Below are 26,876 nucleotides of genomic sequence, written 5' to 3'. Positions count from 1 at the left end.
GCATACCCCACGAGACATGCCACCAGAGGTCTCTTCACAGTCCCCAAGTCCAGAACAGACTACGGGAAACACACAGTACTACATAGAACCATGACTACATTGAACTCTATTCCACATCATGTAACCCAGTCAAGCAGTAAAATCAGATTTAAAAAACAGATAAAACTACACTTTATGGAACAGTACGGGCTGTGAAGAGACACACACACACACACAGGCACACACACAGCATTCGCAAACACATGCTAACACACGCACTCTACACACACACATTTTAATATTGTTATTTTGCTGTATTATTGATTTTGTATTGTAAATATGTTATGGTGGAGTAGGGTGTAATAAGCTGTTGTGTTATGTATTGTTTTCTTGTATGTAAATTGTGGTTGGAAGAGTAGCTGCTGCCTTGGCAGCCGTTAATGGGGATCCGTAATAAATACAAATACAAATACAGACTGGTCTTCCCTGGCTGCCTGACCCTGATGAGACCCCTGTCACCATCTGATCCTGCTCAGATGAGGCATGACAAAGAATTACCTTGGTGTACAATTATATATTATCCAAGAATAGAATCAAGGGTTCAATATTTTAAATGACCATTATTCCCAGATCCTACCCATCAACTCAAGATGGAACTTTGTATCATTCACTAATATTGTTAATATACTGCAAAATTCACCTGAGCTCCGTAGACTGGTCTTCTCTGGCTATCTGATCCTGCTAAGACATGATGAGCATAATGTTGTGTACTGACTGTGCACCGTGACAGTGAAGCCTGTAGAGCTGTTCATACCGTGCCATTGTGAAAAGTAGGGAATTAGCTAGGGTAACTGACAGATCAATAACGTCACATTGCTATACTGACTAAAACATGTCAGAATATTGGTCTTCAATAGTTTGGCCACTGGTTTTATCGTTTGATTCAGGTTTAGTGTGATTGAGAAAAAGGTTAAAAGATAGTGAGCTAGCTAACATTAGCCAACTTTTGGCTAGCTCTTGCTAAAGATAAAATGGTACATCATCAAATTTACTTCTGTTGAAACGGGACAAAACAAAGGCTACAAAAAACATACCCACAACAGCTGTTAGATACTGCTACCTGACAGATAGCTAGCTAGAGGCTACCTAGAGCTGAACTGGCTGTGGTAGCTACTAGCTAGCTAACTAGCTGCTAGTAGATCATTCACTTCAGTCGAGAGCGGATGAAACATTAGATTACGTAAATTGTCAGTTACACTAATAGCTCAGCACTGGGAATAAAACCTTTTTTTTCCTGTCAAACAGCAGTTACCTTGCCAGCTAGTCAACTAAAGTGTAGCCAGTTTCTGCTCTGCTTGCTTTTACAACTAAGAGAAAAAGCGCAACACACACAGACAGCAGCTGCCTTTCTTCATCTCCCATGCTGGTTCTTACTCCAGCCTTTCAGAAGCTTTGCCTTCACACAGCCTGTCCGCTTGCTCTGTGGTGTCTGTGGGGTCCTAAATCCAGCCTGCTGAAGCTGGAAAACAGCCTACCCGACCACTCTGAGGCATCAGCATGGTCCTAAAGCACACCACTGCTGCGTATCACAGTACAATGATAAAACTGGGGGGGACAAAAATGTAATTTCAGAATGTGGGGGGGGGGGGGGGGGTATCATGTCCCCCACGTCCCCAGTGAAAGTTGCGCCCCTGATGAGCAGCACAAGAGAAGAGTGAATTATTCAGAATCCTTCCCCTTTTTTTGGTGGAAAGTGAGCTGGTATACAGTGGGGGAAAAAAGTATTTAGTCAGTCACCAATTGTGCAAGTCCTCCCACTTAAAAAGATGAGAGAGGCCTGTAATTTTCATCATAGCTACACGTCAACTATGACAGACAAAATGAGAAAAAGAAATCCAGAAAATCACAATGTAGGATTTTTAATGAATTTATTTGCAAATTATGGTGGAAAATAAGTATTTGGTCAATAACAAAAGTTTCTCAATACTTTGTTATATACCCTTTATTGGCAATGACACAGGTCAAACGTTTTCTGTAAGTCTTCACAAGGTTTTCACACACTGTTGCTGGTATTTTGGCCCATTCCTCCATGCAGATCTCCTCTAGAGCAGTGATGTTTTGGGGCTGTCGCTGGGCAACACAGACTTTCAACTCCCTCCAAAGATTTTCTATGGGGTTGAGATCTGGAGACTGGCTAGGCCACTCCAGGACCTTGAAATGTTTCTTACGAAGCCACTCCTTCGTTGCCCGGGCGGTGTGTTTGGGATCATTGTCATGCTGAATGACCCAGCCACGTTTCATCTTCAATGCCCTTGCTGATGGAAGAAGGTTTTCACTCAAAATCTCACGATACATGGCCCCATTCATTCTTTCCTTTACACGGATCAGTGGTCCTGGTCCCTTTGCAGAAAAACAGCCCCAAAGCATGATGTTTCCACCCCATGCTTCACAGTAGGTTTGGTGTTCTTTGGATGCAACTCAGCATTCTTTGTCCTCCAAACACGACAAGTTGAGTTTTTACCAAAAAGTTCTATTTTGGTTTCATCTGACCATATGACATTCTCCCAATCCTCTTCTGGGTCATCCAAATGCAGTCTAGCAAACTTCAGACGGGCCTGGACATGTACTGGCTTAAGCAAGGGGACACGTCTAGCACTGCAGGATTTGAGTCCCTGGCGGCGTAGTGTGTTACTGATGGTAGTCTTTGTTACTTTGGTCCCAGCTCTCTGCAGGTCATTCACTAGGTCCCCCTGTGTGGTTCTGGGATTTTTGCTCACCGTTCTTGTGATCATTTTGACCCCACGGGGTGAGATCTTCAATCAATCAATCAATTTTATTTTATATAGCCCTTCGTACATCAGCTAATATCTCGAAGTGCTGTACAGAAACCCAGCCTAAAACCCCAAACAGCTAGTAATGCAGGTGTAGAAGCACGGTGGCTAGGAAAAACTCCCTAGAAAGGCCAAAACCTAGGAAGAAACCTAGAGAGGAACCAGGCTATGAGGGGTGGCCAGTCCTCTTCTGGCTGTGCCGGGTGGAGGTTATAACAGAACCATGCCAAGATGTTCAAAAATGTTCATAAGTGACAAGCATGGTCAAATAATAATCAGGAATAAATCTCAGTTGGCTTTTCATAGCCGATCATTAAGAGTTGAAAACAGCAGGTCTGGGACAGGTAGGGGTTCCATAACCGCAGGCAGAACAGTTGAAACTGGAATAGCAGCAAGGCCAGGCGGACTGGGGACAGCAAGGAGTCACCACGGCCGGTAGTCCCGACGTATGGTCCTAGGGCTCAGGTCTCTCAGTTGGCTTTTCATAGCCGATCATTGCGTGGAGCCCCAGATCGAGGGAGATTATCAGTGGTCTTCCATTTCCTAATAATTGCTCCCACAGTTGATTTCTTCAAACCAAGCTGCTTACCTATTGCATATTCAGTCTTCCCAGCCTGGAGCAGGTCTACAATTTTGTTTCTGGTGTCCTTTGACAGCTCTTTGGTCTTGGCCACAGTGGAGTTTGGAGTGTGACTGTTTGAGGTTGTGGACAGGTGTCTTTTATACTGATAACAAGTTCAAGCAGGTGCCATTAATACAGGTAACGAGTGGAGGACAGAGGAGCCTCTTAAAGATGAAGTTACAGGTCTGTGAGAGCCAGAAATCTTGCTTGTTTGTAGGTGACCAAATACTTATTTTCCACCATAATTTGCAAATAAATTCATTAAAAATCCTACAATGTGAGTTTCTGGATTATTTTTTCTCAATTTGTCTGTCATAGTTGACGTGTACCTATGATGAACATTACAGGCCTCTCTCATCTTTTTAAGTGGGAGAACTTGCACAATTGGTGGCTGACTAAATACTTTCTTTCCCCACTGTATTTGTTGAATGTCTAACAGGATGACCTGATTAAGAAGAGTGTGTAAAAACAGTGTGTTTGTGTGTGTGTGTCTCTGTGCGTGTCTCTGTGCGTGTCTCTGTGCGTGTGTGTGAATGTATGTATGTGTGTGTGTGTGCATGCGTGCGTGCGTGCGTGCATGCGTGTTTGCGTGCATGTTTGTGTGTACGTGTGTGTATGTTGTTTATGATGATGACAGGTCAGTACCATTGATTTTAAATTAGTTTATGGAATGTGAGAGTGTGGATCACTTATACACCCACAGGTGACGCTGTTGTCTCACGAACAGCAGTGGATTTCTGAAAACATGGAGTATCCAAGGAAGAGAAACACAGAAGCATCCGAAATGACAATAAATAAGTGATGACGCCACTGAATGCTTCTTGTCATACATGCATTCAAGAACCGTACCCTGGGACGCTCTATTCATATGACATAATGTATAAGTAACACATGAGGTTGGGGACAACGAGCTCGTGGTAATGGCTGTAGCGGAAAAAGTGGAATGGTATCAAATACCTCAAACACATGGTTAATTGCCATTCCATTCGCTCTGTTCCAGCCATTTATATGAGCCGTCCTCCCCTCAGCAGCCTCCACTGATAAGTAATGATGATACAGTACAGTCTGGTACTCACTGTGTCTCTAACTCATGTACTGTGTAAAGGCATCTGATTTTGCTTAGTGGCAGGGAAAGAAAGGAAAAGGAGAGCTAGATGAGAGACGCGAGACAAGATACGAGAGAGTGAGAGAGAGAGAGAGCGACAGAGAGAGCGAGCGAAAGACAGAGAAATGAGTGAGACATGGGTCAAGACAGAGTCCTTAGAGTGGACAGGCTCCAGGCAGCCCCTTGTGTTTAAATTAACATGAGATGAGCCACCACCTCTATCTGCCCTAGGCCCAAAAACTGCCTCTCTCTGACCCAGCTACAGCTAGTAGCATACCACTAGATCAAATGGCCCATACTGTTAACCTCCGCTGTCTAGATCCAACATAGTACCACAGACCAGGAAGAGAAGGCTTGAAACAATGAAGAAGCATCCCAGAAGTAGAGTAGTAGTTAAGAAATGGACAAGAAAACATGAGTATAATTTATACCCTTGCATACCGTACTGTTGCACTGCAACAATTTTGCTTCTCTTTTTTGTTTAAAGTTTCGGGAATACATTATTTTTGGGCAACTCAGTGAAACAGAACAGTTTAGCTCAGAAATGTGTCGTCTACAATTAAAGGTTCATGTGCTTGTGTTTTGTGGCAGTCTGCAGTATGGAAGCAGTGGTAAACAATGCTACAGAATAGTACAATGTACAGAACAAAACAATGGGATTATAAAGAGGGCAAACGACAAACGTTTTGGTGGCTTTTGTTTTGTCTGATTCCACTGCTGCTCTATATTCATGATGGTAAATTACTAATCAAGGACTCTCACAGCAGATGTCAATGCTCTCTCTCTCTTTTTTTTTGCTTAAAGTGGTACTGTACTGTCACGCCCTGACTCTGGGGACTCGTATTTGTTGAGTCAGGGTGTGTATTTTCTGTGTGGTATGTTCTATGTTGTATTTTCTAGGTTTAGATCTAGATCGTCTAGATCTATGTTGGCCGGTGTGGTTCCCAATCAGAGGCAGCTGTCGCTCGTTGTCTCTGATTGGGGACAATACTTAGGCAGCTTATTGGCACTATTGGGTTGTGGGATCTTGTTCCAGTTAAGGTATGTTGTGTTGTGCTGCCTTGGACTTCACGTTTCATTTTGTTTGTTATTTTGTCGTTGTGTTTAATATTTAATAAACATGTACGCATATATCGCTGCGCCTTGGTCCGTCACGTCTATAAACGAACGTGACAGAAGATCCCACCAAACGAGGACCAAGCAGCGTGCCCAGGAGGAGCGAATAGTTCATGTCCCAGGTGGGCAAATTGTGTTCATGGGAAGAGATATTCGCGGGGAAAGGGCCATGGGCAAAGGTAGATACCCAGGCAGGAGAGGAGCAACGGCAACGCAGAGGACGCCGGTCGAGGAGGAAGCCCGAGAGACAGCCCCAAGAATGTTTTTGGGGGGGGATAAAGGGGTGGTCGGGGAGCGAGAGAGAAGAGCCCCGACCACTGCACCCGGTCGGTTTTCAGATTGGGTCCCTACGACCATGGGAAGAGGAGTGGGAACAGTATTATACTGAGGAGTCGGAGGTTGACGACGACGACGAGGTTCTGTTCCCTAACTCGTGGGGGCTCCCGGAGGAGTCCTCACGGGAAGAGGAGTGCCGACGGAGGAAGCCCGAGAGACAGCCCCAAGAAAATGTTGGGGGGGGGGGCTAAAAGGGTGGTTGGCGGAGCCTAGCGTTAGAGCAGAGCCAACTCCCCGTACTCACACGAGGAGGCGTGTGACTGGGCAGGCTCCGTGTTATGCGGAGCTACGTACTCTGTCGCCAGTGTGCCTGCACAGTCTTGTACGTCCTGTGCTAGCACCACGCATGTGCCGTGCGAAGATGGGCATCCAGCCAGGACGGGGTGTGCCGGCTCAACGCTCCTGGTCTCCTGTACGCCTCCTCGGTCCCGCATATCCTGCACCGGTTCTACGAGCTGTATCGCCAGTACGCGTGCACAGCCCAGTGCGTCCTGTGCCAGCGCCCCGCACGTGTAGTGCGAAAGTGGGTAGCCAGCCAGGACGGTTTGTGCCAGCTCTCCGCTCCAGACCTCCAGTCCGCCTTCGCAGTCCGGTCCGGCCCGTTCCTGCTCCTTGCACCAAGCCAGTGGTGCGCGTCGCCAGCCCGGCCCGGCCTGTTCCTGCCCCTCGCACCAAGCCAGTGGTGTGCGTCGCCAGCCCGGTCCGGCCTGTTCCTGACCGGAGCTGGACTCCGGCCTGTTCCTGCCCCTCGCACCAAGCCAGTGGTGCGCGTCGCCAGCCCGGCCCGGCCTGTTCCTGCCCCTCGCACCAAGCCAGTGGTGCGCGTCGCCAGCCCGGCCTGGCCTGTTCCTGGGTCTCGCACCAAGCCAGTGGTGCGCGTCGCCAGCCCGGTCCGGCCTGTTCCTGTCCCTCTCACCAAGCCAGTGGTGCGCGTCGCCAGCACGGCCCGGCCTGTTCCTGCCCCTCGCACCAAGCCAGTGGTGCGTGTGTCCAGTCCGGCACGGCCCGTGCCTGTTCCGGCACCGGTCAGCTGCTCCACTCCGGAGCCAGAGCAGTCCACTCCACCGGTGCCCAGTTCAGCTCCGGTCAGCTGCTCCACTCCGGAGCCAGAGCAGTCCACTCCACGGGGTCCAGTCCAGATCCGGTCAGCGGCTCCACTCCGGAGCCAGAGCAGTCCACTCCACCGGTGCCCAGTCCAGCTACGGTCAGCGGCTCCAGTCCGGAGCCTGTGTAGTCCGCTCCACCGGTGCCCGGTCCAGCTCCGGTCAGTGGCTCCAGTCCAGACCCAGACGTCAGCCCCTCTCCAGGTTCGGGGTCTCACACACCAGGGTCCAGACAGGGCTTGGTACTTCGTGGGAGGAAGGAGAGGGGAAGCAGCGTGCCGAGGTCCAGACCAGACCAGGGGCGCAACAGGGAGGCGGAGAGTAAGTGGTCGTCACGCCCTGAGCCGGATCCGCCTCCGAGGCGGAATGCCCACCCGGCCCCTACCCTGTTATGTTTATGTTGTGCGGTCGGAGTCCGCACCTTTGGTGGGGGGGGGGGGGGGGGGGGGGTACTGTCACGCCCTGACTCTGGGGACTCGTATTTGTTGAGTCAGGTTGTGTATTTTCTGTGTGGTATGTTCTATGTTGTTTTTTCTAGGTTTAGATCTAGATCGTCTAGATCTATGTTGGCCGCTGTGGTTCCCAATCAGAGGCAGCTGTAGCTCGTTGTCTCTGATTGGGGACCATACTTAGGCAGCCTATTGGCACTAGTGGGTTGTGGGATCTTGTTCCAGTTAAGGTATGTTGTGTTGTGCTGCCTTGGACTTCACGTTTTGTTTTGTTTGTAATTTTGTCGTTGTGTTTAATATTTAATAGACATGTACGCATATCACGCTGCGCCTTGGTCCATCCCGTCTATAAACGAACGTGACATGTACAGAAGGTGGAGGAAGAGACGCAGAAGAAAAACCGAGATCGAGAAGGAGAGAGACAAGGGATAGGATGAGAGGAACAATTACCATTGGTGAGTCAGGTGTTGTAAGTAATTATGTGTGTTGATCGTGAAAGGGAGGCTGTCGAGAGCAGTAATGGGATCCTTGCTGCTTAATGGACATGTGACTGGTCTGTGAAGAGCTGACAGAGAGACTCATTACCTGATAACCAGGGGCTGCCCACTTGCATATTGGTGTGTATGTATGGCATTCTGCCCTGGGTATTTGTATTTGTATTTATTATGGATCCCCATTAGCTGCTGCCAAGGCAAAATTAAGGCAGTTATACATTTTAAAAACATTACAATACAATCATAACATATTTTACAACATATTAAGTATGTGCCCTCAGGCCTCTACTCTACTACCACATATCTATAACACAAAATCCATGTGTACATGTGTATAGTGCGTATGTTATTGTGTGTTTGTATGCATGCGTCTATGTTTGTGCTGCTTCACAGTCCCCGCTGTTCCATAAGGTGTATTTTTAACTGTTTTTTAAATCTAATTTTACTGCTGGCATGAGTTACTTGATGTGGAATAGAGTTCCATGTAGTCTTGGCTCTATGTAATAATGTGCGCCTCCCATAGTCTGTTCTTGACTTGGGGACTGTGAAGTGACCTCTGGTGGCATGTCTTGTGGGGTATGCATGGGTGTCCGAGCTGTGTGTTAGTAGTTCAAACAGACAGCTCTGTGCATTCAACATGTCAATACCTCTCACAAATACAAGTAGTGATGAAGTCAATCTCTCCTCCACTTTGAGCCAGGAGAGATTGACATGCATATTATTAATGTTAGCTCTCTGTGTACATCCAAGGGCCAGCCGTGCTGCCCTGTTTGTGGCACCTGACCACACGATTGAACAGTAGTCCAGATGCGACACAACTAGGGCCTGTAGGACCTGCCTTGTTGATAGTGCTGTTAAGAATGCAGAGCAGCACTTTATTATAGACAGACTTCTCCCCATCCTAGCTACTGTTGGATCAATATGTTTTGACCATGACCATTTGCAATCCAGGGTTACTCCAAGCAATTTAGTCTCCTCAACTTTGTAAGGGTTGGTGTGAGGTATGATCCAGGTGCGGTGCAGGTTAGACAGTAGGCAGTAGGCAGAGATGGTGAAACAAGGGACTTTACTGATGGTCCCGAAGCCAGGATACAAAATAACGGACTTTACACAAAAAAGAAAGGCGGAGCAAATAAGACTCCAAAAAACAGGCAGACAGCCAAAAATACGAAATACTAACTATGACTGAAATAATAAATAAACAGGGAGAACACTTCTCGTACCTGTCCATACGTCCCGCGATCAGACACTGATTAGTACTGCTTGGCATAGTGAAACTAGCAGAGAAAACTGAGCAAGGGCATAAATACACGGGTGAATCAGATAGACACAGGTGACACCAATAGGAAGATGATTAGTCCCGAATGTGAGTGAGGAGGTGCCTAAGGTTGTCGGAGGATGACACCTAGTGGGTTGCTCTGGAACTGTGACCCACTCCTGTAACAGTGCCCCCCACCCCCCACCGACGATTGGCCCCAGCCGTTCACTTCGGCGCTGCCGAGTGGAGGCGACAGAATGTTGTTACCTCCTGGGCACCCAGGACCACTCCTCCGGCCCATAACCCTCCCAGTCCACCAGAAATTGGAGACCCCTCCCTCCCGCCGGCAGTCCAGGATCCGGTCCACAGTAAAAGCCGGCTGCCCTCCGACGAGGCGCAGCGGGGGAACAGGACAAGGAGGGGGAGCCAGGGGACAGGTGGCGACGGCTTGAGAAGCGACACATGGAATGTGGGATGAACCCGCATGGTGGGGGGAAGTTGCAGGCGGGAGGCTACTGAGTTGACTCGCTGGACCACTCTGAATGGCCAGACGAACCGGGGGGACAGCATCCTGGACTCCACGCAGAGGGGAAGATCCCGCATGGAGAGCCACACCCTCTGTCCCAGGTGAAAGACCGGAGCCGGGCGACACCTGCGGTTGGTCTGATGTTGAGACCTAACCGAGGCCCGCTTAAGCGCCGCCCGTACCTGCCTCCAGGTGCCACGACAGCGACTTATGTGGGCCTGGACCGACGGGACCGGTGCCTCCTCCTCTTGCTCGGGGAATAGGGGGGATTGGTACCCGTTTTGGCGCTGGAAGGGGGACAGGCCGGTAGATGAGCAGAGAAGGGTGTTGTGGGTGTACTCCGCCCACGCCAGTCGCTGACTCCATGTTGCTGGAGGTGTAGCACCTCAGAACCCCCTCCAGATCCTGGTTGACGCGCTCCATCTGCCCGTTTGACTGGGGATGGAAGCCGGAAGACAAGCTGATGGAGGCACCGAGGCAGGTGGCGAACGCCTCCCAGAACCTGGAGGTGAACTGAGGGCCCCGATCCGACACCACATCTTGGGGAAGGCCATGGACCCGGAAAACACGCTGCACCACCAACTTAGCCGTCTCCCGGGCTGACGGGAGTTTGGGAAGGGGAATGAAGTGGGCAGCCTTCGAGAACCGGTGCACAATGACCAGGATGACTGTGTATCCATCAGAGGGGGGTAGGGCGGAAATGAAATCCAGCGAGATGTGGGACCAGGGGCGCTTGGGGATAGGCAGGGGTCGGAGCAGCCCTGCCGTGGGCTGACGAGAGCTCTTCGTGCGTGCGCACACCGGGCAAGGAGCCATGAAGGCATGCGTATCCCCCTCAGTTGATGACCACCAGAACCTCATACGCAGGAACTCCAATGTCTTGGTGACCCCCGGATGGCTGGTGAGGTCGGACGCGTGCGCCCACTGAAGCAGTCGCGAGTGCGCAGCCTTGGGTACATACATCTTCCCCGATGGACCTCCACCCGGATCGGGCTCCCGCTGTAGCGCTGCTCTTACCAGCCTATCGATTCCCCATGAAACAGGGGCAACAATCAGGGCGTTGGGGAGAATGGGTCATCCCTCTCCACCAGGTCCACCAGGTCAAACTGCCGGGAGAGCGCGTCAGGCATCGTGTTCTTCGGAAATTATGAGATGGTGAACCAGACCATGGTGAAGAACAACTCCCACCTAGCCTGGCGTGAGTTGAGCCTCTTGGCCCACTGAATGTAGGCAAAATTCCTGTGGTCAGTCAATACAACAAATTGATGGGCGGCCCCCTCCAGACAATGTCTTGACCACTAGCAGCTCAAGGTTCCCCACGTCGTAATTCCGCTCCGCCGGGGACAGCCTACTGGAGAAAAATGCCCAGGGGTGAGTCTTACCGTCCGTGAGGAACCGCTGGGAAAGGATTGCTCCCACCGCAACATCTGAAGCATCCACCTCCAAAATGAACGGCAGCGATGGATCAGGATGCCAGAGGACCGGGGCCGATGTAAAGTGCCGCTTCAGCACATCAAATGCATTCCCCGCTTCCAGGGTCCAGGCGAAGGAGCGTACGCTCGTCTGGGTGAGGGCTGTCAGGGGAGCGGCTAGTGAGCTAAAATTGCGAATGAATCGCCTATAAAAATTAGCGAACCCTAAAAATCATTGCAGTTGCTTGAGGGATGAGGGCTGGGGCCAATCCAGTACCACGCTGACTTTGGCTGGGTCCATCCGTAGGTCCCCCTGGGTGACGATGAACCCCAGGAAGGAGACTGTCTCAGTGTGGAACACACACTTCTCCGCCTTGACGTAGAGCTGGTGACGGAGAACGCGTTGGAGGACCTGCCGAAAGTGCTGCTGTTGTTCACTCATGTCCTTAGAAAATATGAGTATATCATCCAAATACACGAACACGCTGTATTCGAGGAGGTCCCGGAGCACGTCATTGACCAACGCCTGGAACACCGCAGGCAAGTTGGCTAGACCAAACGGCATGACTTGGCACTCGTAATGCCCACTGGTTGTGTTAACCGCCGTCTTCCACTCGTCCCCCTCCCGAATCCTCACAAGATTGTAGGCATTACATAAGTCCAGCTTGGTGAAGATCCAGGCTCCCTGCAACGACTCGAATGCCGTCGTCACCAGGGGGAGTGGGTAGTGGTTCTTAACCGTGATGTCGTTGAGCGCCCAGTAATCAATGCACGGTCGCTGCCCACCATCCTTTTTCCCCACGAAGAAGAAGCCCGCGCCCGCGGGTGAGGTAGAGGGATGGATGTGACCCTCGACGAGTGCCTCATCGATATACACCCTCATGGCCAGCATCTCCGGCCGGGACAAGGAAAATAATCGCCCTTGTGTGTGGCAGGAGATCGATAGCACAGTCGTATGGCCTATGAAGAGGTAGGCCCTTGGCACGCCTCCTCCCCCAGATCCCAATTCTCCCGGGGAACGCTTGCCAGGTCTGTGGCAAACGCCGCTAGGGCGGTAGGCGGTTCAGAGTGCGGGACCTGGGGAAGAAGTGAGGACTGGTAGATTGTCTGGGACGGTGGTTTGGGCTGATGAGCCTCCCTCCAGGATGAGCTGCCCCGTGGACAAGTCTATCCAAGGTTTGTGGGTGACCAGCCAGGGGTGACCGAAGACGAGGGGACACTCCGTAGAGTCCACAATGAAAAACTGGATATCCTCCTATAGCCCCCCCCCCCAACACCCAGACACGCACGGGAACAGTGCGCTGGGTGATGAAGCCCGACCCCAACGGCCGGCCTTCCAGGCCCATGACTGGAACCGGCTTGGAGAGGAATGCTCCACCGTTGGGCCAGCCCCGCGTCCATCAGGTTTCCCGCGGCCTCAAAAAGTCCACTGAACCCTGACGGGGAGAAACGTCTGGGAGTCTCTGGAGTTGGGGTTTCAGTTCCCATCCCAATACTAGCGAGCCCTCCCATTTCCCGGCTTCTCCGAGCATGATTCGCAATGGTGACCGGTCTGGCCGCAGTACAGGCAACGTCCCTGGTGCAGACGCCTCTGCCTCTCCATCCTGGAAAAGTGCACCGCACCCAGTTGCATAGCCTCCTCCTGAGGCATCTCCACCCTGAATCGGCGGAAAGCCTTCAGGCTGATAGGGGGACGTGGAGGCGCGCATTGCATCATGCTTCTCTCATGCGCCCACTCACGATGCCGATTGTCTACCCGCACCGAGAGGTCGACGAGGCCTTCCAGTCGCTCAGGCAGCACCCTGAAGTTGAGCAAGGATAAAACTAAGACGTTGGTAAATGTGTTAAATGCAGAGTTTTGATTAAACGGTTATTAAAGTAAAAAACAAAAAGTTTGGCAGGTAGCCAAGTCGAAACAAACAGCACGACAACGCGGAAGTGCATTTGCATTTGCAGAGTAGTGACTAGGCATCTAGTAAGGGTAAATGTGTGCTAGCTCAACCGGTATATTGTCTGAGGATGCACATACCGTATCCCTCGAAATATCCAACTAAAAATGACTCTCTTCAGACAGGACTGAGAGTCGTTCTTTTGACTTCCTGATAGCATCAAAATAACCACTTCAACTCAGCCATTGTCCTGGACCTACACAACAACAGGAAGAGAATACAGATGGCTCTGTAGATGACCTAGACAGTGCTCTCCAGTGTGAAAGACATGTAGCTTATACAGTGGTTGCGAAAGTATTCACCCCCTTGGCATTTTTCCTACTTTGTTGCCTTACAACCTGAAATTAAAATGGATTTTTTGGGGGTTTTTATCATTTGATTTACACAACATGCCTACCACTTTGAAGATGCAACATATCTTTTATTGTGAAACAAACAAGAAACAAGACAAAAAAACTGAAAACTTGAGCGTGCATAACTATTCACCCCCCCAAAGTCAATACTTTGTAGAGACACCTTTTGCAGCAATTACATCTGCAAAGTGTTGCTTTAGCAGTATGCTTAGGGTCATTGTCCTGCTGGAAGGTGAACCTCCGTCCCAGTCTCAAATCTCCGGAAGACTGAAACAGGTTTCCCTCAAGAATTTCCCTGTATTTAGCGCCATCCATCATTCCTTCAATTCTGACCAGTTTCCCAGTTCCTGCCGATGAAAAACATCCCCACAGCATGATGCTGCCACCATCTCGGTGTGATGAGAGGTGTTGGGTTTGCGCCAGACATAGCGTTTTCCTTGATGGCCAAAAAGCTCAATTTTAGTCTCATCTGACCAGAGTACCTGTTTCCATATGTTTGGGGAGTCTCCCACATGCCCTTTGGCAAACACCAAACGCTTATTCTTTTTCATTAAGCAATGGCTTTTTTTCTGGCCACTCTTCCGTAAAGCCCAGCTCTGTGGAGTGTACGGCTTCAAGTGGTCCTATGGACAGATACTCCAATCTCCGCTGTGGAGCTTTGCAGCTCCTTCAGGGTTATCTTTGGTCTCTTTGTTGCCTCTCTGATTAATGCACTCCTTGCCTGGTCCGTGAGTTTTGGTGGGCGGTCCTCTCCTGGCAGGTTTGTTGTGGTGCCATATTCTTTCAATTTTTTAATAATGGATTTAATGGTGCTCCGTGGGATGTTCAAAGTTTCTGATTTTTTTTAAATAACCCAACCCTGATCTGTACTTCTCCACAACTGTGTCCCTGACCTGTTTGGAGAGCTCCTTGGTCTTCATGGTGCCGCTTGCTTGGTGGTGCCCCTTGCATACTGGTGTTGCAGACTCTGGGGCCTTTCAGAACAGGTGTACAGTGGGGTAAAAAAGTATTTAGTCAGCCACCAATTGTGCAAGTTCTCCCACTTAAAAAGATGAGAGAGGCCTGTAATTTTCATCATAGGTACACGTCAACTATGACAGACAAAATGAGGAAAAAAAATCTAGAAAATCACATTGTAGGATTTTTAATGAATTTATTTGCAAATTATGGTGGAAAATAAGTATTTGGTCACCTACAAACAAGCAAGATTTCTGGCTCTCACAGACCTGTAACTTCTTCTTTAAGAGGCTCCTCTGTCCTCCACTCGTTACCTGTATTAACGGCACCTGTTTGAACTTGTTATCAGTATAAAAGACACCTGTCCACAACCTCAAACAGTCACACTCCAAACTCCACTATGGCCAAGACCAAAGAGCTGTCAAAGGACACCAGAAACAAAATTGTAGACCTGCACCAGGCTGGGAAGACTGAATCTGCAATAGGTAAGCAGCTTGGTTTGAATAAATCAACTGTGGGAGCAATTATTAGGAAATGGAAGACATACAAGACCACTGATAATCTCCCTCGACTTGGGCTCCACGCAAGATCTCACCCCGTAGGGTCAAAATGATCACAAGAACGGTGAGCAAAAATCCCAGAACCAAACGGGGGGACCTAGTGAATGACCTGCAGAGAGCTGGGACCAAAGTAACAAAGCCTACCATCAGTAACACACTACGCCGCCAGGGACTCAAATCATGCAGTGCCAGACGTGTCCCCCTGCTTAAGCCAGTACATGTCCAGGCCCGTCTGAAGTTTGCTAGAGTGCATTTGGATGATCCAGAAGAGGATTGGGAGAATGTCATATGGTCAGATGAAACCAAAATATAACTTTTTGGTAAAAACTCAACTCGTCGTGTTTGGAGGACAAAGAATGCTGAGTTTCATCCAAAGAACACCATACCTACTGTGAAGCATGGGGGTGGAAACATCATGCTTTGGGGCTGTTTTTATGCAAAGGGACCAGGACGACTGATCCGTGTAAAGGAAATAATGAATGGGGCCATGTATCGTGAGATTTTGAGTGAAAACCTCCTTCCATCAGCAAGGGCATTGAAGATGAAACGTGGCTGGGTCTTTCAGCATGACAATGATCCCAAACACACCGCCCGGGCAACGAAGGAGTGGCTTCGTAAGAAGCATTTCAAGGTCCTGGAGTGGCCTAGCCAGTCTCCAGATCTCAACCCCATAGAAAATCTTTGGAGGGAGTTGAAAGTCTGTGTTGCCCAGCGACAGCCCCAAAACATCACTGCTCTAGAGGAGATCTGCATGGAGGAATGGGCCAAAATACCAGCAACAGTGTGTGAAAACCTTATGAAGACTTACAGAAAACGTTTGACCTGTGTCATTGCCAACAAAGGGTATATAACAAAGTATTGAGAAACTTTTGTTATTGACCAAATACTTATTTTCCACCATAATTTGCAAATAAATTCATTAAAAATCCTACAATGTGATTTTCTGGATTTTTTTTCCTCATTTTGTCTGTCATAGTTGACGTGTACCTATGATGAAAATTACAGGCCTCTCTCATCTTTTTAAGTGGGAGAACATGCACAATTGGTGGCTGACTAAATACTTTTTTTCCCCACTGTATATGTACTGAGATCATGTGACAGATCATGTGACACTTCGATTGCACACAGGTGGACTTCATTTAAGTAATTATGTGACTTCTGAATGTAATTGGTTGCACCAGATCTTATTTAGGGGCTTCATAACAAAGGGGGTGAATACATATGCACGCACCAATTTTCCGTTATTTTTTTAAATATTTTTTTTCATTTCACTTCACCAATTTGGACTATTTTGTGTATGTCCATTACATGAAATCCAAATTAAAATCAATTTACCAGTTGTAATGCAACACAATAGGAACACGCCAAGGGTGATGAATACTTTTGCAAGGCACTGTATATCAATAAAGGCTACTGTAAAAGTCCCTGGTCTGACGGGAGCTGCTGATGTCTCTAATCATAGGTGAATCATGAAGCAAGTTGCTAGGTTGCAAGTTGCCACAATCATACATAGAAATAATGTGCATCTTGGCTTTGAAGTATGCTGAGAGACTGCCATAGACCGTTATACAGTGAAGGAAAAAAGTATTTAATCCCCTGCTGATTTTGTACGTTTGCCCACTGACAAAGACATGATCAGTCTATACTTTTAATGGTAGGTTGATATGAACAGTGAGAGACAGAATAACAACAACAAAAATTCCTAAAAAACCCATGTCAAAAACGTTATAAATTGATTTGCATTTTAATTAGGGAAATAAGTATTTGAACCCCTCTCAATCAGAATGATTTCTGGCTCCCAGGTGTCCGGATGTACTCCAGGTTACGGTGGTCCGTCCAGACGAGGAAAGGGTGTTTTGCCCCCTCAAGCCAATGCCTCCACACGGTCAAGGCTCGGACAACAGCCAACAGCTCCCGATCACCAACGCCGTAGTTCTGCTCCGTTGGGCTGAGCTTCTTCGAGAAGAATGCACAGGGGCGGAGCTTGGGTGGCGTACCCGAGCGTTGAGACACGACAGCTCCTATCCCAACCTCAGACGCATCCACCTCCACTGCAAACGGTAGTGATGAATTGGGGTGGGCCAGTACTGGGGCTGAGGTGAACAGACCCCGCAGTTTGCTGAAGGCCAGGTCAGCCTCTGCAGACCAGCAGAGCCGGGACGGCCCACCCTTCAACAGGGAGGTAATGGGAGCTGCGACCTTGCCAAAGCCCCGGATAAACCTCAGATAGTAGCTGGCAAAGCCAAGGAAGCGCTGCACCTCCTTAACTGTGGTTGGATTCGGCCAATTACGCACGGCTGAAATGTGATCTCCCTCCATCTCCACAACTGAGGTGGAAATGCGGTATCCAAGGAAGGAGACGGACTGCTGGAAAAACATACACTTCTCTGCCTTAGCATAAAGGTCATTTTCCAACAGTCGGGCCAGCACCTTGCGAACCAGGGACACATGCTCGGCGTGCGTAGCGGAATACACCAGGATGTCATCGATGTAGAGCACTACACCACGACCAAGCATGTCCCGAAACACCTCGTTCACAAAGGACTGGAAAACTGTTAGAGCATTCATCAAACCTGCAGCCCTCAGTATCACTCCTACTCCCCAGGCGCTATCATTTGATGACTTCTGTAATCGCAAAAGTCTTGGTTTCTTGCACATAAATATCAGAAGTCTACTTCCTAAGTTTGAGTTATTCACTGCGTTAGCACACTCTGCCAACCCTGATGTTCTAGCAGTGTCTGAATCCTGGCTCAGGAAGGCCACCAAAAATTCTGAAATTTCCATCCCCAACTATAACATTTTCCGTCTAGATAGAACTGCCAAAGGGGGTGGAGTTGCAATCTACTGTAGAGATAGCCTGCAGAGCTCCATCATACTATCCAGGTCTGTGCCCAAACAGTTTGAGCTTCTACTTCTAAAAATCCACCTTTCCAGAAATAAGTCTCTCACTGTTGCCGCTTGCTACAGACCCCCCTCAGCCCCCAGCTGTGCCCTGGACACCATATGTGAATTGATTGCCCCCCATTTATCCTCAGAGTTTGTACTGCTTGGTGACCTAAATTGGGATATGCTTAATACCCCAGCCATCCTACAATCCAAGCTAGATGCCCTCAACCTCACGCAAATTATCAACGAACCTACCAGGTACAACCCTAAATCCGTAAACATGGGTACCCTCATAGATATCATCCTGACTAACATACCCTCTAAATACACCTCAGCTGTCTTCAACCAGGATCTCAGCGATCACTGCCTTATTGCCTGCGTCCGTAACGGGTCCGCGGTCAAACGACCACCCCTCATCACTGTCAAACGCTCCCTAAAACACTTTAGCGAGGAGGCCTTCCTAATTGACCTGGCCCAGGTATCCTGGATGGATATAGATCTCATTCCGTCAGTAGAGGATGCCTGGTTGTTCCTTAAAAGTAATTTCCTCTCAATCTTAAATAAACATGCCCCATTCAAAAAATACAGAACTAAGAACCGATATAGCCCCTGGTTCTCCTCAGACTTGACTGCCCTTGACCAGCACAAAAACATCCTGTGGCGTACAGCATTAGCATCAAATAGCCCCCGCGATATGCAACTTTTCAGGGAAGTTAGGAACCAATATACACAAGCAGTCAGGAAAGCAAAGGCTAACTTTTTCAAACAGAAATGTGCATCCTGTAGCACTAACTCCAAAAAGTTTTGGGACACTGTAAAGTCCATGGAGAATAAGAGCACTTCCTCCCAGCTGCCCACTGCACTGAGGCTAGGAAACACTATCACCACCGATAAAGCTACAATAATCGAGAATTTCAACAAGCATTTTGCTACAGCTGGCCATGCTTTCCATCTGGCTACCACTAACCAGGCCACCAACTCTGCACCCTCTGCTGCAACTTGCCCATGCCCCCCCCCCGCTTCTCCTTCACACAAATTCAGACAGCTGATGTTTTGAAAGCGCTGCAAAATCTGGACCCCTACAAATCAGCTGGGCTAGACAATCTGGACCCTTTCTTTCTAAAACTAGCCGCCGAAATTGTCGCAACCCCTATTACTAGTCTGTTCAACCTCTCTTTCATAACGTCTGAGATCCCCAGAGATTGGAAAGCTGCCGCGGTCATCCCCCTCTTCAAAGGGGGTGACACTCTAGATCCAAACTGCTACAGACCTATATCCATCCTGCCCTGCCTTTCGAAAGTATTCGAAAGCCAAGTTAACAAACAGATCATCGACCATTTCGAATACCACCGTACCTTCTCCGCTATGCAATCCGGTTTCCGAGCTGGTCACGGGTGCACTTCAGCCACGCTCAAGGTCCTAAACGATATTATAACCGCGATTGATAATAGACAGTACTGTGCAGCCGTCTTCATCGACCTGGCCAAGGCTTTCGACTCTGTCAACCACCGCATTCTTATTGGCAGACTAAATAGCCTTGGTTTCTCAAATGACTGCCTCGCCTGGTTCACCAACTACTTCTCAGATAGAGTTCAGTGTGTCAAATCGGAGGGCCTGTTGTCTGGACCTATGGCAGTCTCTATGGGGGTGCCACAGGGTTCAATTCTTGGGCCGACACTTTTCTCCGTGTATATCAATGATGTCGCTCTTGCTGCTGGTGACTCTCAGATCCACCTCTACGCAGACGACACCATTTTGTATACATCTGGCCCTTCATTGGACACTGTGTTAACAAACCTCCAAACGAGCTTCAATGCCATACAACAATCCTTCAGTAGCCTTCAACTGCTCTTAAACACTAGTAAAACTAAATGCATGCTTTTCAATCGAACGCTGCTAGCACCCGCCCACCCGACTAGAATCACCACTCTCGATGGGTCTGACCTAGAGTATGTGGACAACTACAAATATCTAGGTGTCTGGTTAGACTGTAAACTCAACTTCCAGACTCACATAAAGAATCTCCAATCCAAAGTTAAATCTAGAATCGGCTTCCTATTTCGCAACAAAGCCTCCTTCACTCATGCTGCCAAACATGCCCTCGTAAAACTGACTATCCTACCGATCCTTGACTTCGGCGATGTCATTTACAAAATAGCCTCCAACACTCTACTCAGCAAATTGGATGTAGTCTATCACAGTGCCATCCGTTTTGTCTCCAAAGCCCCATACACTACCCACCACTGTGACCTGTACGCTCTTGTTGGCTGGTCCTCACTACATGTTCGTCGTCAAACCCACTGGCTCCAGGCCATCTATAAATCACTGCTAGGCAAATCCCCGCCTTATCTTAGCTCATTGGTCACCATAGCAGCACCCACCCGTAGTCTGCGCTCCAGCAGGTATATCTCTCTGGTCATTCCCAAAGCCAACACCTCCTTTGGCCGCCATTCCTTCCAGTTCTCTGCTGCCAATGACTGGAACGAATTGCAAAAATCTCTGAAGCTGGAGACTCTTATCTCCCTCAATAACTTTAAGCATCAGTTGTCAGAGCACCTTACCGATCACTGCACCTGTACACAGCCCATCTGAAATTAGCCCACCCAACTACCTCATCCCTATATTGTTATTTATTTTGCTATTTTGCACCCCAGTATCTCTATTTGCACATAATCTCTTGCACATCTAGCGTTCCAGTGTTAATACTATTGTAATTATTCTGCACTATAGCCTATTTATTGCCTTACCTCCATAACTTGCTACATTTGCACACACTGTATATATATTTTCTGTTGTATTTCTGACTTTATGTTTTTTTTTTTACCCCATATGTAACTCTGTGTTGTTTTTATTGCACTACTTTGCTTTATCTTGGCCAGGTCGCAGTTGTAAATGAGAACCTGTTCTCAACTGGCTTACCTGGTTAAATAAAGGTGAAATAAAAAAATAAATAAAAAAACCATAGGGCATCACCAGGTATTCATAATGCCCCGTGGTTGTGCTGATTGCTGTCTTCCACTCATCTCCCTCTCGGATACGCACCAGGTTGTACGCACTCCTGAGATCTAATTTGGTGAAGAAGCGCGCCCCATGCATTGATTCAATCACTGAAGGAATGAGAGGGAGAGGATAACTAAATATTATCGTCTCCCTGTTCAGTGGTCGATAATCAATGCACGGGCGCAGACCTCCGTCCTTCTTCTTCACAAAGAATAAACTCGAGGAGGCGGGTGAGGTGGAGGGACATATATTCCCCTGATGCAGGGACTCGGTGACATATGTCTCCATAGCCACCGTTTCCGCCTGTGACAGGAGGTATATATGACTCCTGGGAGGTACAGCGTCTACCCTAAGGTTTATCGCGCAATCCCCCGCCTGGTGAGGTGGTAACTTTTAGAGAACGCTTGCGCCAGATCACGGTATTCGGGGGGAATGCGCACAATGGAGGTACTATCTGGACTTTCCACCGTGGTTGCACCAACGGAAACATCTAGACACCTACCCTGACACTCACGCGACCACCCAGTGAGAGCCCTCTGCGGCCATGAGAAGGTGGGTTTGTGGAGTGCTAACCAAGGGATACCTAATACCACAGGGAAAGGAGGAGATTCAATAATCGAAAAAATCACCTGCTCAAAATGATTCTCTTGGGTGATCATGGTGACTGGTATAGTCACTTCCGTAACAAATCCGGATCCTAATGGTCGACTATCGACTGCTCTGAGGGGAAGTGGAATGGAGAGGGGAACCAATGAAATGCCTTGACGGCGTGCGAATGCCGTATCCATAATGTTCCCAGCTGCACCTGAATCGACTAGCACCTTACACTGGGGAACTACCATGTGACCGGGAAAGTGAATAGGTAGGGTACAGTGCGCAACAGAGGGCTCTGAACAAGTGTGGGTGTTCGATACCTGGGGTGATGTGTGAGTGTCCTGCCTGCCGCCTCCAGGCCCAAAAGAATGTTGACTACGACGTGTGGTGGATTGTCCCTTTGTGCCACCAGAGTGGCACTGTCGCTGTCCTCCTCCGCTCTCTCGGCCGGCGGCTCCACCCACCTCCATCGGCTTGAGGTCCGAGTCTTCCGGGGTGGAAATGGGCAGACCCCTACCAGGATGTCCTCTGGCTGCCAGCAGGTTGTCCAACCGAATGGCCATGTCCACCAGTTTATCGAAGGACAACATGGTGTCCCGGCCGGCTAGCTCCCGTCGGACATCCTCCCGCAGATGGAACCGGAAATGGTAGATCAGGGTCCGCTCGTTCCATCCGAACCCCGATGCCAGCGTCCAGAACTCCAACGCGAAGTCCTGCGCGGTCCTCGTACCCTGCCTCAGGTGGACCAGTCGCTCACCCGCCTGGAATACTGCCCGAAAGAGGCGAGCAAACTCCCTGTAGTCCTCCAACGCGGCTCCTCCTTCGTTCTACACTGCGTTGGCCCACTCCAGGGCTTTCCCACAGAGGCAGGAAACGAGGACGGACACCTTCTCCCACTCCGATGATGCCGGCCTGATGCTGGCGAAGTAAATCTCCAATTGGAGGAGGAATCCCTGGCACAGCGCCGCTGTCCCCTCAAACGCCCGTGGTCGGGATATCTGGATCCCTCCTGATGCTGGGGTGTAGGTGGCTGGATCTGGTTGGCCAGCTGATCTCGACAGATCGGATCTGCTCCTCTCCAGGCGTTGGACGACCTGAAGTACTCGATCCATCGCTTCCCCTCAAGCTGGCCAGCATCGTGGAGTGCTCCTGGACCCATGCCACGACTCCAGGCATGCGCTCTTCTCCCGCTGACTCCATAGCGGGTGGGTGATTCTGTGATGCCTTTGATAGAAGGAGTCAGGCGCAGGAGAGTAATACGCATCCAAAGAGTTTATTCCGTCGATAAACAGTTGCGCAAGCATGAGACAACAAAACTCAGGCACAGGGGAAATATCTACCCTGGCAACAACAAGGTAAGGGTAGCTCAAATTAGCTACACACAGCGCACTACAAACAATCACCCACACAGACAAGGAAGCAGAGGGAACACTTATACAATGACTAATTGGGGATAAGGGCCAGGTGTGTGTGATTAATTAGACAAGACAAGTTGAGTGATGATAAATGGATCGGCAGTAGCTAGTAAGCCGGTGACGACGAACGCCAAAACCTGCCCGAACAAGGAGGGGAGAAAGCCTTGGCGGAAGTCGTGACAATCATTTCCAAAGCTATCACTCCCCACTATGTGGTTCTTAAGGGAGGGGGATAGATGGAGTGGACACATCCTTCACTAACTCGCTCCTCTCCGTCTCCTCTGTTCACCCTTTCTTTGTGAACAGCTGAAAAGACTGAGATAGATTATTAGAGCTAATCATAGTAGAATGAGGAAAAGTGCTGAGGTGAGACAGCAGAAATTACCTCTCACTTCATTCTGCCTGCTCTCTCTGCCCTCCCTCTCTCAGGCTCCTTTGTATTCCTCCTGTACCGGGTGATAGAGAAAGACGGAGGGAGAGAAGGAGGGAGGGCAGTGGAGGTAGTGTAAGCACACAGCTCTGTGGCTGACACCTCTAAATAAGGGGACAGAGGAGGTACAAGGCCTCATGGAGGTTAGACAGAAAGAACATTATAATTCCAAATTACATACTCTTCATCATAAAAATCTACCACCATAACTTTCATCATCGATTTTGTCCCAATTTAGCAAATGAGTACACACATAGAAAAAATAGTTCCAAAAGGGTTCTTTGGATGTCCCCATAGGATAACCCTTTTTGGTTCTAGGTAGAACCCTTTTTGGTTCCAGGTAGAACCGCTCTGTGGAAAGAGTTTTACATGGAACCCAAAAGGTTTCTACTGGGAACCAAATAGGGTTCTTCATATGGTTCTACTATGGGGACAGCCGAATAACCCTTTTAGGTCCTAAATAGCACCTTTTTTCTAAGAGTGCAGTTGCAGTTGAGAGTTCTCATTCCATGACTTAAAAGGCGTGCACAAATTTGAGCTCTGTGTGTCTGTGCATACTTTAGAGTGTGTGTCTGGCTGGATGTCCATACGGATGTTAGGTGTTTCATGAGGCTGAAAATGAACCAAACTTGAGCAAGGGAGGGAGTGGATGGAGCAGAGGCGAGTGGAGGGAAGTGGATGGCCAGCTTACGAAGGATGACAGGTAAAGGATCATTGAGCCTGTGCCAGTGGAGCCTGGCTTTGAGCAGATCCCCCTAACTAGAGAATCAGTGCCAGGTGGAGCCAGCCATAAAGTCACCTTACACTCACACTCTTACAGTATACACATTGTTACTTTCTCTTAAGGGGTGTGTGGGGTAAGTTGAGCCATCCTTGTTTCTAGGAAACCATACACAAAATTAATAAATTGGCCAAATATTTAGGAATAGGTCATCATTTCATGGAGTCTGTGAAGGAAGAAACCACATGGAAAAAGTGTTAAGCATGTGAGGTCCATAAAACAGATTTTCACCAAGTCAAATGAATGTATTGTGTTAGAAGTTTCATGATTCTTGTATCTTAACCAAAGTAGATACTTTTAAGATTGTTCTATACATCAGTTGGGGTCTCTATAAGCTTCAATATATGGTCCAAAACCTAGCATGAAAGTGCATCCTTGTGGCTGTGTGGGATAATTTAGTCTAAATGTTTGCCTTGGGGTAAACCAATGTGTTTTCTTCCCAGGAGTAATCCAAGGCATTATCACAGGGATATGAGATAACAACAGGGCCTATTAAAAGTGTAAAAAAATAAAATCCAGTGATACACAACATCCTGCAATATACGTTGATATCTTTGTTAGAAAGAATACTACATTTCCCTTGACAGAATGATGCTGAATATAAGAAATACCTCTCTTCCCTCCACTGTTCCCCCTTCCTCTCTCTCTTTCTGGCCCGTTTGCCCTCCCTCTCTGCCATCTCTAACTCTCTCTCTCTCCCTTTGAGAATATACAGTGCATTTGTAAAGTATTCAGATCCCTTGACTTTTTCCACATTTTGTTACGTTACAGCCTTATTCTAAAATTGATTAAAGTGTTTTTTCCCCTCATCAATCTACACACAATACCCCATAATGGCAAAGGAAAACGTATTAAAAATAAAAAACAGAAATATTAAATGTATATAAGTATTCAGACCCTTTACTCAGTACTTTGTTGAAGCACCGTTGGCAGCGATTACAGCCTCAAGCCTTCTTGGGTATGATGCTACAAGCTTGGAACACCTGTATTTGGGGAGTTTCTCCCATTCTTCTCTGCAGATCCTCTCAAGCTCTGTCAGGTTGGATGGGGAGTGTCGCCACACAGCTATTTTCAGGTCTCTCCAGAGATGTTCGATCGGGTTCAAGTCCAGGCTCTGGCTGGGCCACTCATGGACATTCAAAGACTTGTCCCGAAGCCACTCCTGCGTTGTCTTGGCTGTGTGCTTAGGGTCATTGTCCTGTTGGAAGGTGAACGTTAGCCATAGTCTGAAGCCCTGAGCGCTCTGGAGCAGGTTTTCATCAAGGATCTCTCTTTACTTTGCCCATCTTTCCCTCGATCTTGACTAGTCTCCCAGTCCCTGCCACTGAAAAATATCCCCACAGCATTATGCTGCCACCACCATGCTTCACCGTAGGGATGGTGCCAGGTTTCCTCCCGACGTGATGCTTGGCATTCAGGCCAAATAGTTAAATCTTGTTTTCATCAGACCAGAGAATCTTGCTTCCTTTTGGCAAACTCCAAGCGGGCTGTCATTTGCCTTTTACAGAAGAGTGGCTTCCGTCTGGCCACTCTACCATAAAGGCCTGATTGGTGGAGTGCTGCAGAGATGGTTGTCCGTATGGAAGGTTCTCCCATCTCCACAGAGGAACTCTGGAGCTCTGTCAGAGTGACCATCAGGTTCTTTGTCACCTCCCTCACCAAGGCCTTTTTCCCCCGATTGCTCCGTTTGGCCGGGCGGCCAGCTCTAAGTAGAGTCTTAGTGGTTCCTAACTTCTTCCATTCAATAATAATGGAGGCCACTGTGCGTCTTGCGGACCTTCAACGCTGAAGATATTTTTTGGTACCCTCCCCAGATCTGTGCCTCAACAAAATCCTGTCTCTGAGCCCTACGGACAATTCCTTCGACCTCATGGCTTGATTTTTGCTCTGACATGCAGTGTCAACTGTGGGACCTTATATAGACAGGTGTGTGCCTTTCCAAATCATGTCTAATCAATCGAATTTACCACAGGTGGACTCCAATCAAGTTGTAGAAACATTTCAAGGATGATCAATTGAAACAGGATACACCTGAGCTCAATTTCGAGTCTCATAGCAAAGGGTCTGAATACTTATGTAAATTAGCAAATATTTCTAAAAACCTGTTTTGCTTTGTCATTATGGGGTATTGTGTTTAGATTGGTGAGGAAAATGTAACAAACGTAACAAAATGTGGAAAAAGGAAAGGATCTGAATACTTTCCGAATGCACTGTATCTCGTCTGTGTCCATGGGAACAACAAAGCACACAGACCACAGCAGTAAAACATTGCATCATGGGCTGCATTTTTGGGCCTGAAAGTTGGAGACAGTGGGCCTGGGTGAAGGGAGGGTGGAGTTGCCCGATTTGTATCTGTTATCTCACCCTTAGTGGAGTTGCCAACAACTGGATGCATCCCACTGAAAACCGGATGTGGGAACTCCGCTCAGGCGTTTCTTTTACACCTGCTACATTTGGTTACTGTTATCCTGGCAGGAAGAGGGTGATAGGCTGTTCTTGTCAGAAGAGAGAAGAGCTCAAAGCAGCAGGTCCTGACATAGGATTGTGTGGTGTGCCATGCATCTATGGAATAAAAACAGTTTTGAATTTGGGGAAGGCATACTTGTATGGTGGAGAGTTTGTGCATGAGAAATGTAGGAAACATACAATGATCTTGTTAAAATCAGTCATAAAGCAAGTATTTCCATGACACAGACACACACACACACAATCCACACACA

Source organism: Coregonus lavaretus (genome assembly GCF_964263955.1).
Source record: "Coregonus lavaretus genome assembly, chromosome: 11".
Lineage (NCBI taxonomy): Eukaryota > Metazoa > Chordata > Actinopteri > Salmoniformes > Salmonidae > Coregonus > Coregonus lavaretus.
The sequence above is the reverse complement of the archived record's forward strand: the minus strand, read 5'-3'. Positions refer to the sequence as shown.